Source organism: Propithecus coquereli, unplaced genomic scaffold (assembly GCF_000956105.1).
Source record: "Propithecus coquereli isolate 6110/MARCELLA unplaced genomic scaffold, Pcoq_1.0 Scaffold175, whole genome shotgun sequence".
In the NCBI taxonomy this organism is placed as follows: Eukaryota; Metazoa; Chordata; class Mammalia; order Primates; family Indriidae; genus Propithecus; species Propithecus coquereli.
In genome coordinates this window covers 2,226,324-2,238,007 of record NW_012142190.1, presented here as the reverse complement: position 1 = coordinate 2,238,007, position 11,684 = coordinate 2,226,324, and positions in this window count along the sequence as shown.

Sequence of the window (11,684 nt, the reverse complement as noted above, 5' to 3'; positions counted from 1 at the left end):
CCATAGTAGAGTGTTTTTAAAAAGCTGCTAGTATTGCTGTTTCTCAAATGTGCCCAAATATGAACTAACATTTGAGGGGGAAATGCAGCCCACAAACAATGGTATTTTCCTGAATCTTCCTATATACAAGAGAAAAACGTTGCTCTCCCCTGAATTCTTTCTCAACGAATTTCCCACTTTTGCCATTTGGGCTCTACACACCCATGCATCACCTGTCCTGAATTCCTCCTGTTCTCCAACTCAGAAGGTGGCCGTTACATTTTGAAATAATATTTTTCACTAAATTAATCTTGACCTCAAGTGCAAGGTTGAAATCGCAACATTAGCACATATATGGCTTGGCAGTCCTGGCTGGGTTCTCATATTAAATTCTCCACCTTGAGCCATTCTTTGATTATCTGTACCCAAGCTGATATTCAAGTATATGAAACTGTATATTAAAGCTACAAACATTTTATGTGACCCTTGGCGGCTGCAGACGTGAAGATTGCTGGGATGTTCCCGAAAGCCTGCCAATTCCGACCCATTACTTGCGATTCTGAATTGTTCCAGTGCAGGTGCTCCGGCGCTCTGGGCCCCGACTGTGGATTTCTGCTGAGGTCAGGCAAGCCATGCAAATGACCCTCCAGGAAACGGTGCCTTGGCGTGCGGCCGCTGCCGCAGCGTGGCAACCGCCACTACAAATCTTTGTCGTGTCTGTTCTTACGGCGAATGCAGTCCTTCAGGGTGGGTCTCTGGGAAGTTAATTGGGTGGGGAAGAAAAACGGCGTGCCTTCAGAAAGAAGCTGCAGGATGGTGCCCTCTGCACCTGCCTGGTGGCCGATGTCGCCCAGCCATGGTGGCCTGTCAGAAGCAATGTGGCTTGTGTGACAACTAAAGGTTGGGACTGCTGTGAGTGCTCCTAAGGGCAAAGTGTGGCTGCTGCCAGCTGGCGTCTCTGGGCACCCCCAGTCATGCCATGGTGCCGTCTCTGTCACCCTCTGGCAGGGCCAGTCACCTGGCACCATGCCCAATGTAGGTTTCATACCCAGCCGCCGTGAGCCTGGGGATTTTTCCTCAGCAGCTCACTCCCCACTGATGATGGCTTCGTTCCGGGGCTCGAGGAGCGTGGTGCCAGGGTGTGTGTCTTTCCCCTCGAATCCCCAAAGCACGGGTGTGAATGTCCCTGGCAGCAACTTGCTGACTTGGCTCTGCGGAGAACAGGATGGAAAACTCCAGTGGCAATGACAAGGCCCACTCACCAACAAGCCGGGCTCCCGCCTGTAGTGTCAGGAAGCTGTGTCCTATGTTTGGGGCTGGCCTGCCTCAGCCAGGAGTTGGAGGAAGAGGAGAAAATGAAAGCCCAATCTGGGCTCCACTCAGCCTCAGACAGATGGCTGGAAAGCGACTGGGGGTGAGGCGGAAGAGAAGCTGTCTGTAACACTTCCAGAGCCTTTGGGTGACGGTGGAGTTGGGTCCTGGGAAGTAGAAAGGCCAGGAAGCAGTAAGAGAGTGAAATGAGAACAAAAGTCAAAATTCTCACCATGACCCAGGCCTGTGTGATACAGCCTCTGTCTTTCTATCTCATTTCATGCCCTCCCCCTCACTGCCCTCTTCTCTCACATTGGTCTTTATTCAGCTGTTCAAACATGGATGGCCTTACAGCCTCAGGGCCTTTGCATGTGCTGTCCCTGCTGCCTGGAATGCTTCCTGCTCCCCTCTCACCTTCCGCTCACTCTCCCAGTCCTGGTCTCCACCCTGCCCACTCCCTGAGGCCCTGGGAGAGGGTTCCCCAGCGCCCTGCTCCCCATCACAGGAGCTGTCTCAGCCCTTTGTCTGACTCCAACTTACAGATGCTTATTGTTTTGTTCATTCATTTCTATCTCTATCTCTCACCACTAGATTATAATTTCCTTCATGACGGCACCATGTGAAATGTATTTTCCACAGTATACCCAGCACCTAGTACAGTGCCTGGCACACGGTAGTGCTCACTAAATCAGGGGTCACTGTGTTCAACTTTATTTCTTATTCTCAGCTCTCTCTACAGGTTGGCTGAGTGATGTTTGCAGGGATCGGTTGTTCAATATACGCATTTTTCAAGGCCTTCCATTTGTCTTCCTTCTTTTTGTTCTCAGTCTTTAGGACATTTTGATGTTCATAAACAACCCTTATCACAGAGTGGGCAGAAGGAGTAATTTGCTTCTTGTTAACTGGCTAAACTATCATTTAGGGATTATTTATTATTTCAATTATCCATACGATTTCTGTCCACTCAGAGCAGGCAGTTGTATCAATCAGAACAGGCTAACTGCTGGAACAAATAACCCCCAAATCTCAGAAGCTTAAATTAACCCAGTAAAAGATTATTTCTCACTCATTCAAAGCCCAGGACGAAGGTTCCGGGTTATGGAGTCCTCCAAGGAGTGGCTCAAAGATCCTCCCATCATGAGGTACTTCCATCTTCAACACCCGGGATGTCAAAGCATCAGAAAATAAACACGATTAATAGAGTTTCTCCAACTAATCAAGCTAATTAATGCAGTTCAGTAGATGACAGTCCCATCTAGTGGCAAAAGGCACCGTTGGAGATGATAACTTGCCTTATAATCATTTGCACCAATCCCTCCCTCTCCATCACCCCCAGCTCCGGTCCCTCAGCAAGTCCTATTGGCTCCATCTCCAGAACATGCAGCCCTGCTTCATGGACTCTGCTACCTCCTGGGCCAAGCCCCTGCCATGTTGCCTGAACTACTACACAACCCCTCTAACTGAATGTCCTCCTCCCATAACCTGTTCTCCATGGAGCAACCGAAAAGGGCATTTTGCTTTTGTTTTGTCTTGTTTGTTTGCAGTTTAAAGGGTTCATTTTCCATTTGTTTCTTTTGCAGTTTAAAGAGTTCTTTTGTAAACCTGTATTATAGAAAATTTCAAGCAGACACAAAACATATCTAGCTCCGATACTTATCAACTCATAGCTAGTCTTGTTGTAACCATATCCCTACCCACTTCTCTCCTCTCCCCACACTACTTTGCAGCAAATCCTTGACAATGGAGGATCTGTATAAATCACAAATCAGATCAAGTCACTTCCTAGTTGAAAAACCTCCAAAAGCTCTGCAAGGCATCTAAAACGAAACCCTACAGCTCAGCCTGGCACTCAGAGTCCTGTCTGACCTGGCCCCTGCTAAACCCTCTGGCACTATTTCCTCATTCTGCTCCAGCCACAGCCACCCTCTGTTCCATGGAGTCACTGATCATATCCCTACCTCAGTGCCTTTGCACTTCCTATGCAGCCACCTGGACCACTTACTGCCCTACCTTTATGTGGCTGGCTCTGCCTGGGCACTCACAGCTCAGCTCTGATCCGCTCCCAGTGGTCTCCCAGTGAGGCCATCTCTGGAAGTACTCCCTCCTCTAACCAGCCACATTCCACCTTGACACTCTGAAATCATTTAAAAATAATTTAAATTCAATACGTTTAAATCCTTTAAAAAATATGATTGTTCTAAAATCGAACCTCCAGAAAAGACTAGTACTTGGAATATAATAAGCACTTCATCTTTAATGAGTAAAAACAAAAAAGAATAAAAATTTAAAGCATTAGCTTCAGGGCAGTTTTTCAAAATGAACTTTCCTGGCATATTTACAATAGCATTTGTTAGTAAAAATATATTTATACAAATTTATTTTTTGAAAAAAACAAAACACTTGTAGTGCAAGGGCATGTGCTTCTGTGAAAGGTCATAAGCGCCTCGTATCCTAATTCTGCCAACAGGGGAAGAAAGTCAGGGACAGCATGGCCATTCTTAGTGCTTAGAAGTAGCCGTGCCTCCGGCTAACGTGCCAGTGGAGATGCTCGTGGCTGGTGAAGTTCATTTAGGTGACGAGACCATACTCGCCACCTCTCAGTGCCATGCCATGTCAGAAAACACTAAGAAGATGAGATTCAGGAACTCTGAGATGAGACGTAAAGGACAAAATTTGGGTTCTTTAAAGAAAAGCCCCATTGAAAGCCCCTGAGTATTGGGGAATCCTGCTTGACGAAACTCAAATTGTAAGTGAAACAACCCTGTGCTTCCAATTATTCCATATCATGTTTGTAAAATGAGCCCCCTGCGCCCGCCTACTCTTCCATCCACACAGGCATGGTGTTCTTCCTCTACCTTCCCTGTCTTTAGAACCGACGGGCTCTCTTCTTTCTGCCTGTCGGAATATTTTTCTAGATCCTGTCTTCAAATTTCTGAAGGTGAGTGCATGTGGCTTTCCACAAAGAACGTGTAGTAGAAAAGTTTCATATTGATTAAGCTTGAATTAATCAGGTGCTTTTAAACCCACTAGAAGGGCATCCTCTTACCAAGCAGGCGGCTTTCCTAACGGTTCCGTTCTGTGAGTCTCTGGGTCAGGCTGATGTGAAGCAGGCGGTTCCCAGGCAGGAGCGCGTGTTCCCGGCAGGCCCTTCCTCCTCCGAAAGCCCAGGCGGTTCGTGCTCCCTCCGGCTTTCAGACAGCTGGGCGGGGTGACAGTGCGCCCTCAGCCTTCTCCCACACGCCTCCAAGGAAAACAAGGGTGTTATTGATTCAGGCGCTGGGAGGAATGTGCAGGGGCTGGCAGGCTTCCAGCACGCAAAGCCCTTGAAGTAGAAAGCGCGAGGCGCCCAGGGACACTGAAAGGCCCTGGGCCCGGGCCCAGCCAGGAATCCACCGGGAAATGGCTCTGGCCTGGCCCCCTGGACATCCAGGGTGGACACGAGGCCCCTGGCCTGGGCTGGGCCGGGGAGTTTCTTTAAAGAAGCCACTCTGAGTTCTGTGGGTGGCACAGATCCAAGATTTCATATATAGTCAATGTAATACTGAGCGTTTTTCTGTGTGCTGGTAAAAACCCTTTATATAATTAGCTCGTTTAAACCTCCCACATTCCCATGAGGTAGGATTATTATCATTTTACACTCAGTGGAGGAAACTGAGTCAAAGAGAGGGATGGAACCTACTTGAGATCACACAACTAGTAAGAATGGGGGCTGGGAATGAATCCAGAACCCTTCGAGCCTAAGATGCAAAATCCTAGTGGTCACACTGTTTCAGCTACGTGACTTCAGCAGGCTGCTAACGCTCTCTGTGCATCCGTCTCTTTGAGAGTAAAATGAGAACAATAACAGGACCCACGGCATGGAGTCAGATGCAATTAAATCAGCTAATATATGTGGGTGCTTAAAACAGCACATGGTGTACAATAAGTGCTAAGCGTCTGCTCTCATAGGTACTAAATTCTCATTTCTGCACGATCTTTTTTCCTGGCTCTTTTCTCCATATGTCAATGGAGAACACCTATCCCCGTCAACCCAGACCACTGATTTCGGGAAGGAGGGATTTCTGGAGGAGGGCCAAAAGATGCCACCTTCTAGCTGTTGTCTGTTCTTTCTGTCCGGATGCGCATGATAAGGCGATGTCCACTGCTTGCAGTGGTGCTGGAAGGCCTTGTTTCCAGCACCCGGTGGGCACTGTGGTCCCCTCTAGATAACAAGGTGCCCACCAGCCTCTGCCAGATGGGCGACTGGGCACCAATCCTGCTGCCGATGCCAGCAGTGCTCCCAAGGCAGGACCGGCTCTGCTCTCGGAAGCCCTCATTGTGCCAGAGCCACATGGGGCCAGAGCTGGTGCCTACGGGGCCTGACGGTGCACTTAAAGGATTTGGCTTCCGGTTTTTTCTCATAGAATCCATGAGCTCACGGAAAGCTGGGCCGTGGGTCAGATCCAAAGTGGGGAGCGCTGTGATTATCCCCCACCCCCAAGTCCCCACCCTCCCCGCCTCCGTCCAGTCAGAGGTTCTCAGCCTGACTCGAAGGCCCCCGGGATGGCCTGGAGGCCCTGCACGCTGCAACACTGGGCCTGTGCAGGTGCTGGGAAGACCTCACAGTTACATTATACGCTCAGACGGGCTCAGGATCCCCAAAATGCCAAGGACTCTGGTTCCATGGGATGAGTCAACCCGTTACACCGGGTGCTCCAGAAAAGGCCGTGAGAGGCAGTTAGGTGCAGAGAGGATCTGCGGCTGAGTAACTCCCATGCAGGGACCGGGGAGAAGCAAGCTGGCCCCACAGGGGGTGCTGGAGCACCGCCACCCTGCAGAGGGGTCCCGTGATGAGTAGAAACGCCAGGCCTGTGGGCCACCGCCTTGCTCCAACACTGGCCTGGGCCATCCTAAGAAGAAAAAAACCCTGTTTGAAAGCCAGGGCTTAGTCCGAGGAGCTAAGAGCCGGGGGCTGTCAGTCAGCCACACTCTTTGAGGCTGGGCCGGTGCCCTTTCTGGAAGGGGATCACCCGGCCTGCTACGTGGCCCTGGCAGCCCTGGCGCACAGCTGCTGTCTGGCGGGTTCTCTCCACAGCCCCCCAGACCTGTCCAGGCAGATCTGAATCCTACAAGTGGCCCAATCCAAGCCAAGGGGGGACTCACATACTCTTAGTTTTTAAAATGCCCCCACCAACTGCTAGGTCCTGAACTGGACCTGGGGAAGTGAACTACAGGGTCATGCTAGACAGGAGAAGTGAGTTGTAGGCAACGGAAGTCTTTACCCAATGAACGTATACACGGCGGTGGTTGTTTAGAATGTGGAATGCATTTTCTCATGGAAACCTTATTATAAATGTGGGGATAGGTTCCCAGGCTTTCTTGCAAAAGACTATTAAATTCATAACGACGTCGAAATGGCTCTTCTGCAGGAGCCGCGGCTGGGCGACAGACAGGAGAAACACGCCAGCATCGAAGAGGGGAGCCAGGCTGGGAGGGGTGTCCCAGGGCTTTTGAGAGATATGGCACGGGCCAAGATCCCGAGGACAAGGGGTGCGCAGCAAAGAGACCCTGTCCTGTGCGAAGGAGGTTGGGTCACCTCTTGATTAGGCGGGTTTCTTGCCTACACTTGACGCCCCCATCAGCCCAGGAGCCCTTCTGACCATCCTCACAGAAAGGCTCACCCAGGCCGGAAGGAGGGGACGCGAGATCCAGCAGCCTCTCTGTGAACCTCCAGCGCGCCTGTGTGGGTCCCCCCAGCGGTCCCCGCCCGGGGCGCGGGAGCCGCAGGAGCGAGGCGTGTGGCCGTTCTGAGAGCCGCCGCTAGATGGCGCGTCCGCCCTGCCGACTCCGGAGCCCGCGCCGGGGCGCCGGGTGCTGGTGCCCGGCTCCTACTGTCCCTCAGTGAGAAGGCCGCCCCCACGTGCCCTGGTGGCAGGGACAGCTCCAGGCTTCTGTCAAAGAGAATGGCTTATTTATCCTCTAGCATGAAGAAGCTTCCACACGGCATCACTTAAACGCACTTACGTGACCAGAGTGAGAAAACATCTAAAAGAGAGAATATAGAGTGGTGACCATTCACAAATAGCAACGTCCCCCGTTCTGGTCTCCGTGGTGTGTGCAGTTCACCCTTGAACAACAGGGGTTTGAACCGCACAGTCCACTTACGGGCAGACTTTCTTCAGCCCCTGCCACCCCTGAGACAGCAAGGCCAACCCCTCCACTTCCTCCTCCTGGGCTTACTCAACGGGAAGGACGACGAGGACAAAGACCTTTATGAAGATCCAGTTCCACTCAATGAATAGTAAATGTATTTTCCTTCCTTATCATTTTCTTAATAACGTTTCTTTTCTCTAGCTTATTTTATTGTAAAGAACGCAGTGTATAATACATATAACATACAAAATACGTGTTTACTGACTGTTTATGTCATTGATAAGGCTTCCAGTCAACAGTAGGCTATTAGTTGCTAAGTTTTGGGGGAGTCAAAAGTTATATGAGGATTCTTGACTGCATGAGGGTTGGCACCCGTAACCCCACGTTGTTCAAGGGTTGTGGAAGGGACCTAGGAGGGGTCTCAAGTTTTCTAAGATCATGGAGTCTCCCCCTGCTCCAGGCAGGCTGAGGTTGGGGCTTGCAGAGGTGTGATGTCCAGAAACTCCAGACACTGGAGGGGATCTTGCCTCTTACTAAATGTTCTTGTTAGTACCACGTGGACACCCATACTTGTGAGGACATGGGTTACAATGTAGAGGTCAAAAAATCTGGTCGCTGGTGACATTTTCTATACTGTCTACTTGAGAGTCTGAAAGGTCTGGACCGGAGTAGACCTGGATCAGACAAGAATGTGCCCAGGTGTGGGGTATTCAGGAAAAGACTATGGGCCACGAGAAAAGTAATTGGAGTTCTGAGGAGGATCCACAGTTGTAAATTCCGTACTGCCTGAGGCCACGTCAGATACAGGATGCTATTATGCTATCGAAGTTGTGGCTTAGTACATTATACAAATGGCAGGGAAAGGCCCTCGGAAGAAAGACCTACCTTTCCTGGGTTCCAAAAATAGTGATCTCTTAAGCAATTGATCTGCTTTTACGTTAAAACTCATCCGTTTCCCTTTCTCCGTTAACTCCTAGAGCCAAACTCGTGGCCCACAGGAAGGAAGTGTATAAATCTGCACGGTATACTTCTCCTTTCCCTCACCGTGCTCCTGGCTTCATTTTCAAAACCCTTTCCTTTCTTTTTCTCTTGCTCCTGTTTCTAGTATATATTTAACTTATATTTTGTGTCTCCTCCTTTGTATAAACTACATGAAATCCTTTCTGGAACAGAGCAGAACACAAATAAAATAAAATAGGCATCAGATGCATTCTGTCTGTGGCCCTGCATCAGGTAGAGGGCTCGTGAGTTTGTCACCTGTAATCCTTGGCAGGAGAAGACGATTTTCAAATCCTCTGCCAGGCTTCCCAAGCGGTGACGTTTTCTTATACTGCCCATAATATTTACTGTTTCCCTTACTTTTGGTTCACCTTTGACTTAGATACCTCCAACTAGTATCTTCTAGACTTTTCTGTTTTGAATGTAATACACAAAGCCTTATTTTCCTGATTTTCTAATTTCAGAAAGTGTATTCTAATTTCTCAGAGGACTTAGGTGGCTGATTGAGAAAAAAAAAAAAGGTTTACAGATTTAAACTTTTTTCTGTCAGGAGACCTAAGTATCGCAAACCAACAATACTATTGCTATAATCCGGCTGATGCTTTCAAAACATATGAAGAAATAAAGAGAACGTCGTGGCAGGTTGACTCAAAAACTCATATATCCCCACAGTAATGTGCTTTGGCTACCATTGCTCTTACAAGTATTGAGAGACACCTCGAAAGCCTCAATTCCTGAATCTCAAAGATTCATCTCAAAGGTTGGACACAGGAGGTGTCCGATGCTATTCGTTGAATGGATACGGGAGTTAATGCAGCTCAGCCATGACACTGGGGAAGAATTAATGAATTTGCTGGATTAGCCCTTAGCCGTTCTATTACCCAAGTCCCCAGATGGGACTGCTCTACTTTCTCAGACGTGAGGATTTGCTACACAGAGCTGTGGTGTTCTCAATAAGAAAGGGACTGGGCAGACGCAGGCTGGTGTCTGAGGAAGGGCAGTTTTGAAGGAGAAAGCCTCAGTGGACCAGGGAATCTTCTCTGGGGAAGCCTCTGGAAACACCACTATCCTATAAAATGAGTAAGAGTAACTTGCCTTATTCATTCCAGCAGTGAAACCCAAGATCCTGGCTGGGCCTGGTGGCTCACGCCTGTCATCCCAGCACTTTGGGAGGCCAAGGTAGGAGGATCACTTGAGGCCACGAGTTCAAGGCCAGCCTGGGCAACATAAAGAGACCCCCATCTCTGCAAAATAATTTTAAAAATAACAACCCAAGATCCTGATTCTACAGCCCCTCCTGAATGTTTGTCCTGAGAGTTGTTTTTTCCTCCCTAGGATTTTATGGCATTGGCCAGACCTAAAAAGCTTAAAAGAACAAAGAAGGTAATTAGTCTATGGGTTTGGGCTGTATGAACAACCTATTTCTGTAATCCAGGATGAAATCCGGACTTGCCAAGGACACACATTTTTACTTAAAATATGCATTTTTGTTTGAAAATTTCCCCAGTTGGTATTTTTTTCGACTCAGCGGACGCATCTCATTCTCCCTGGCTCCTGTCTCGGGTTCCTCTGCTTTGACTTCTTTTTCAGGATTCTGGGGCACCCAAGCCTTGCAGCAGAGGACAGCTGGGTGCGGAGGTCTCTCAGCGGGCGGGCACGTTTCCCATCCAGCCTCCCTCCCTGCCAGGGACTCGTCAAGCCCGGGGGAAACGCTTCCCCTACTATGTTTACAAAGCACTAAATTTACGAAGTCATTAATTCCCTTCATAAAGAAAGAGCCTAATGGAGTTTTCTATTAGTCATTGAGAGAGCAGTTATAACCCTGGAAGATCAGGAAGGCAATAAGGAGGCTAAATTGAAGCGGGGGGCGGGGGAGCCAAGTTTTTCTCCTTTTTAGCTGTCAGATTTCTCCTGTTTAAAAGGGAAATGTTTTGAATATCATAATCACTGCCTTGCGCATTTGTTTATTATTTTTTTCCCTTTTCAGAACATTCAGACACACACTGATTCATCCTCCGTGTGTGTATTTCTCAGGGGACGGTGTTCTTCATCCTGGCAGTTGAGACTACCCACTGCCAGGGCGGGTGGTCACCCCGGGAGAGCCAGGGCCAGGGTCATAGCTCCCCAGGGCCAGGTGCACGCCCCTGGGGTGCTCAGGAGAGGAAAGACAGACATAGAGGACCTTGTTTTTCCAGTGCTCAAATTATCCCACGGAATCCAGGCTTCCAGAGAGACCTTGAACCCTTTCAGGGCCACAGAGCCACAGGGAGCCGTCCTGCCCTGAGCACTTGCCCGTCCATCGTTCTGTAAGCCCAGGCCTCCCCCCTCCCCACCTCCCCGAGCTCTGGGGACAGGAGAGGGCATTATTCCTAGTCAGGAGATGGCTCCCTGCACTGACTCCAATGAACAGCCTCCCCGAGGCCTAAATGGGCCCTCCCGGCTCCACAGCGAGCCCAGTAAACAAGCCTATTGACCAGTGTAGACTCCGCTCTAGAGAATGCCCCGAGGCTCCACGTGCTATGAGAAGTGCTGCTGTGGCCAAAGGAGGAGCAAGGGGAGCAGGAAGGGAAAGCTTGTGGAAACCCGTACTTGAGGGGACAAAAATGTTTTTCAAAAGAAGGTAGACAAATGGCCAATGAACATATGCGAAAATGCTCAACATCACTAATCATCGGGGAAATGCAAATTAAAATCACAGTGAGATACCACCTTACCCCTGTCAGAATGGCCATTAGTAGAAAGTCAAAAAACAGGCCAGGTGCGGTGGCTCATGCCTGCAACCCTAGCACTCTGGGAGGCTGAGGCTGGAGGATCGCTTGAGCTCAGGAGTTCGACACCAGCCTGAGCAAGACTGAGATCCCCATCTCTACTGAAAATAGAAAGAAATTAGCCAGACAACTAAAAATATATAGAAAAAAATTAGCCAGGCATGGTGGCACATGCCTGTAGTCCCAGCTACTCGGGAGGCTGAGGCAAGAGGATTGCTTGAGCCCTGGAGTTTGAGGTTGCAGTGAGCTAGGCTGATGCCACGGCACTCTAGCCTGGGCAACAGAGCAAGACTCTGTCTCCAAAAGAAAAAAAAAAATAGATGTTGGTGCAGGTGCAGTGAAAAGGGAATGCTTATACACTGTTGGTGGGAATGAAAATTAGTTCACCTTCTATGGAAAACAGTATGGAGATTCTTCAAAGTACTAAGAATAGACCTACCATTAGATCCAACAAACCCGCTACTGGGTATCTACCCAAAGGGAAAAAAGTCGTTA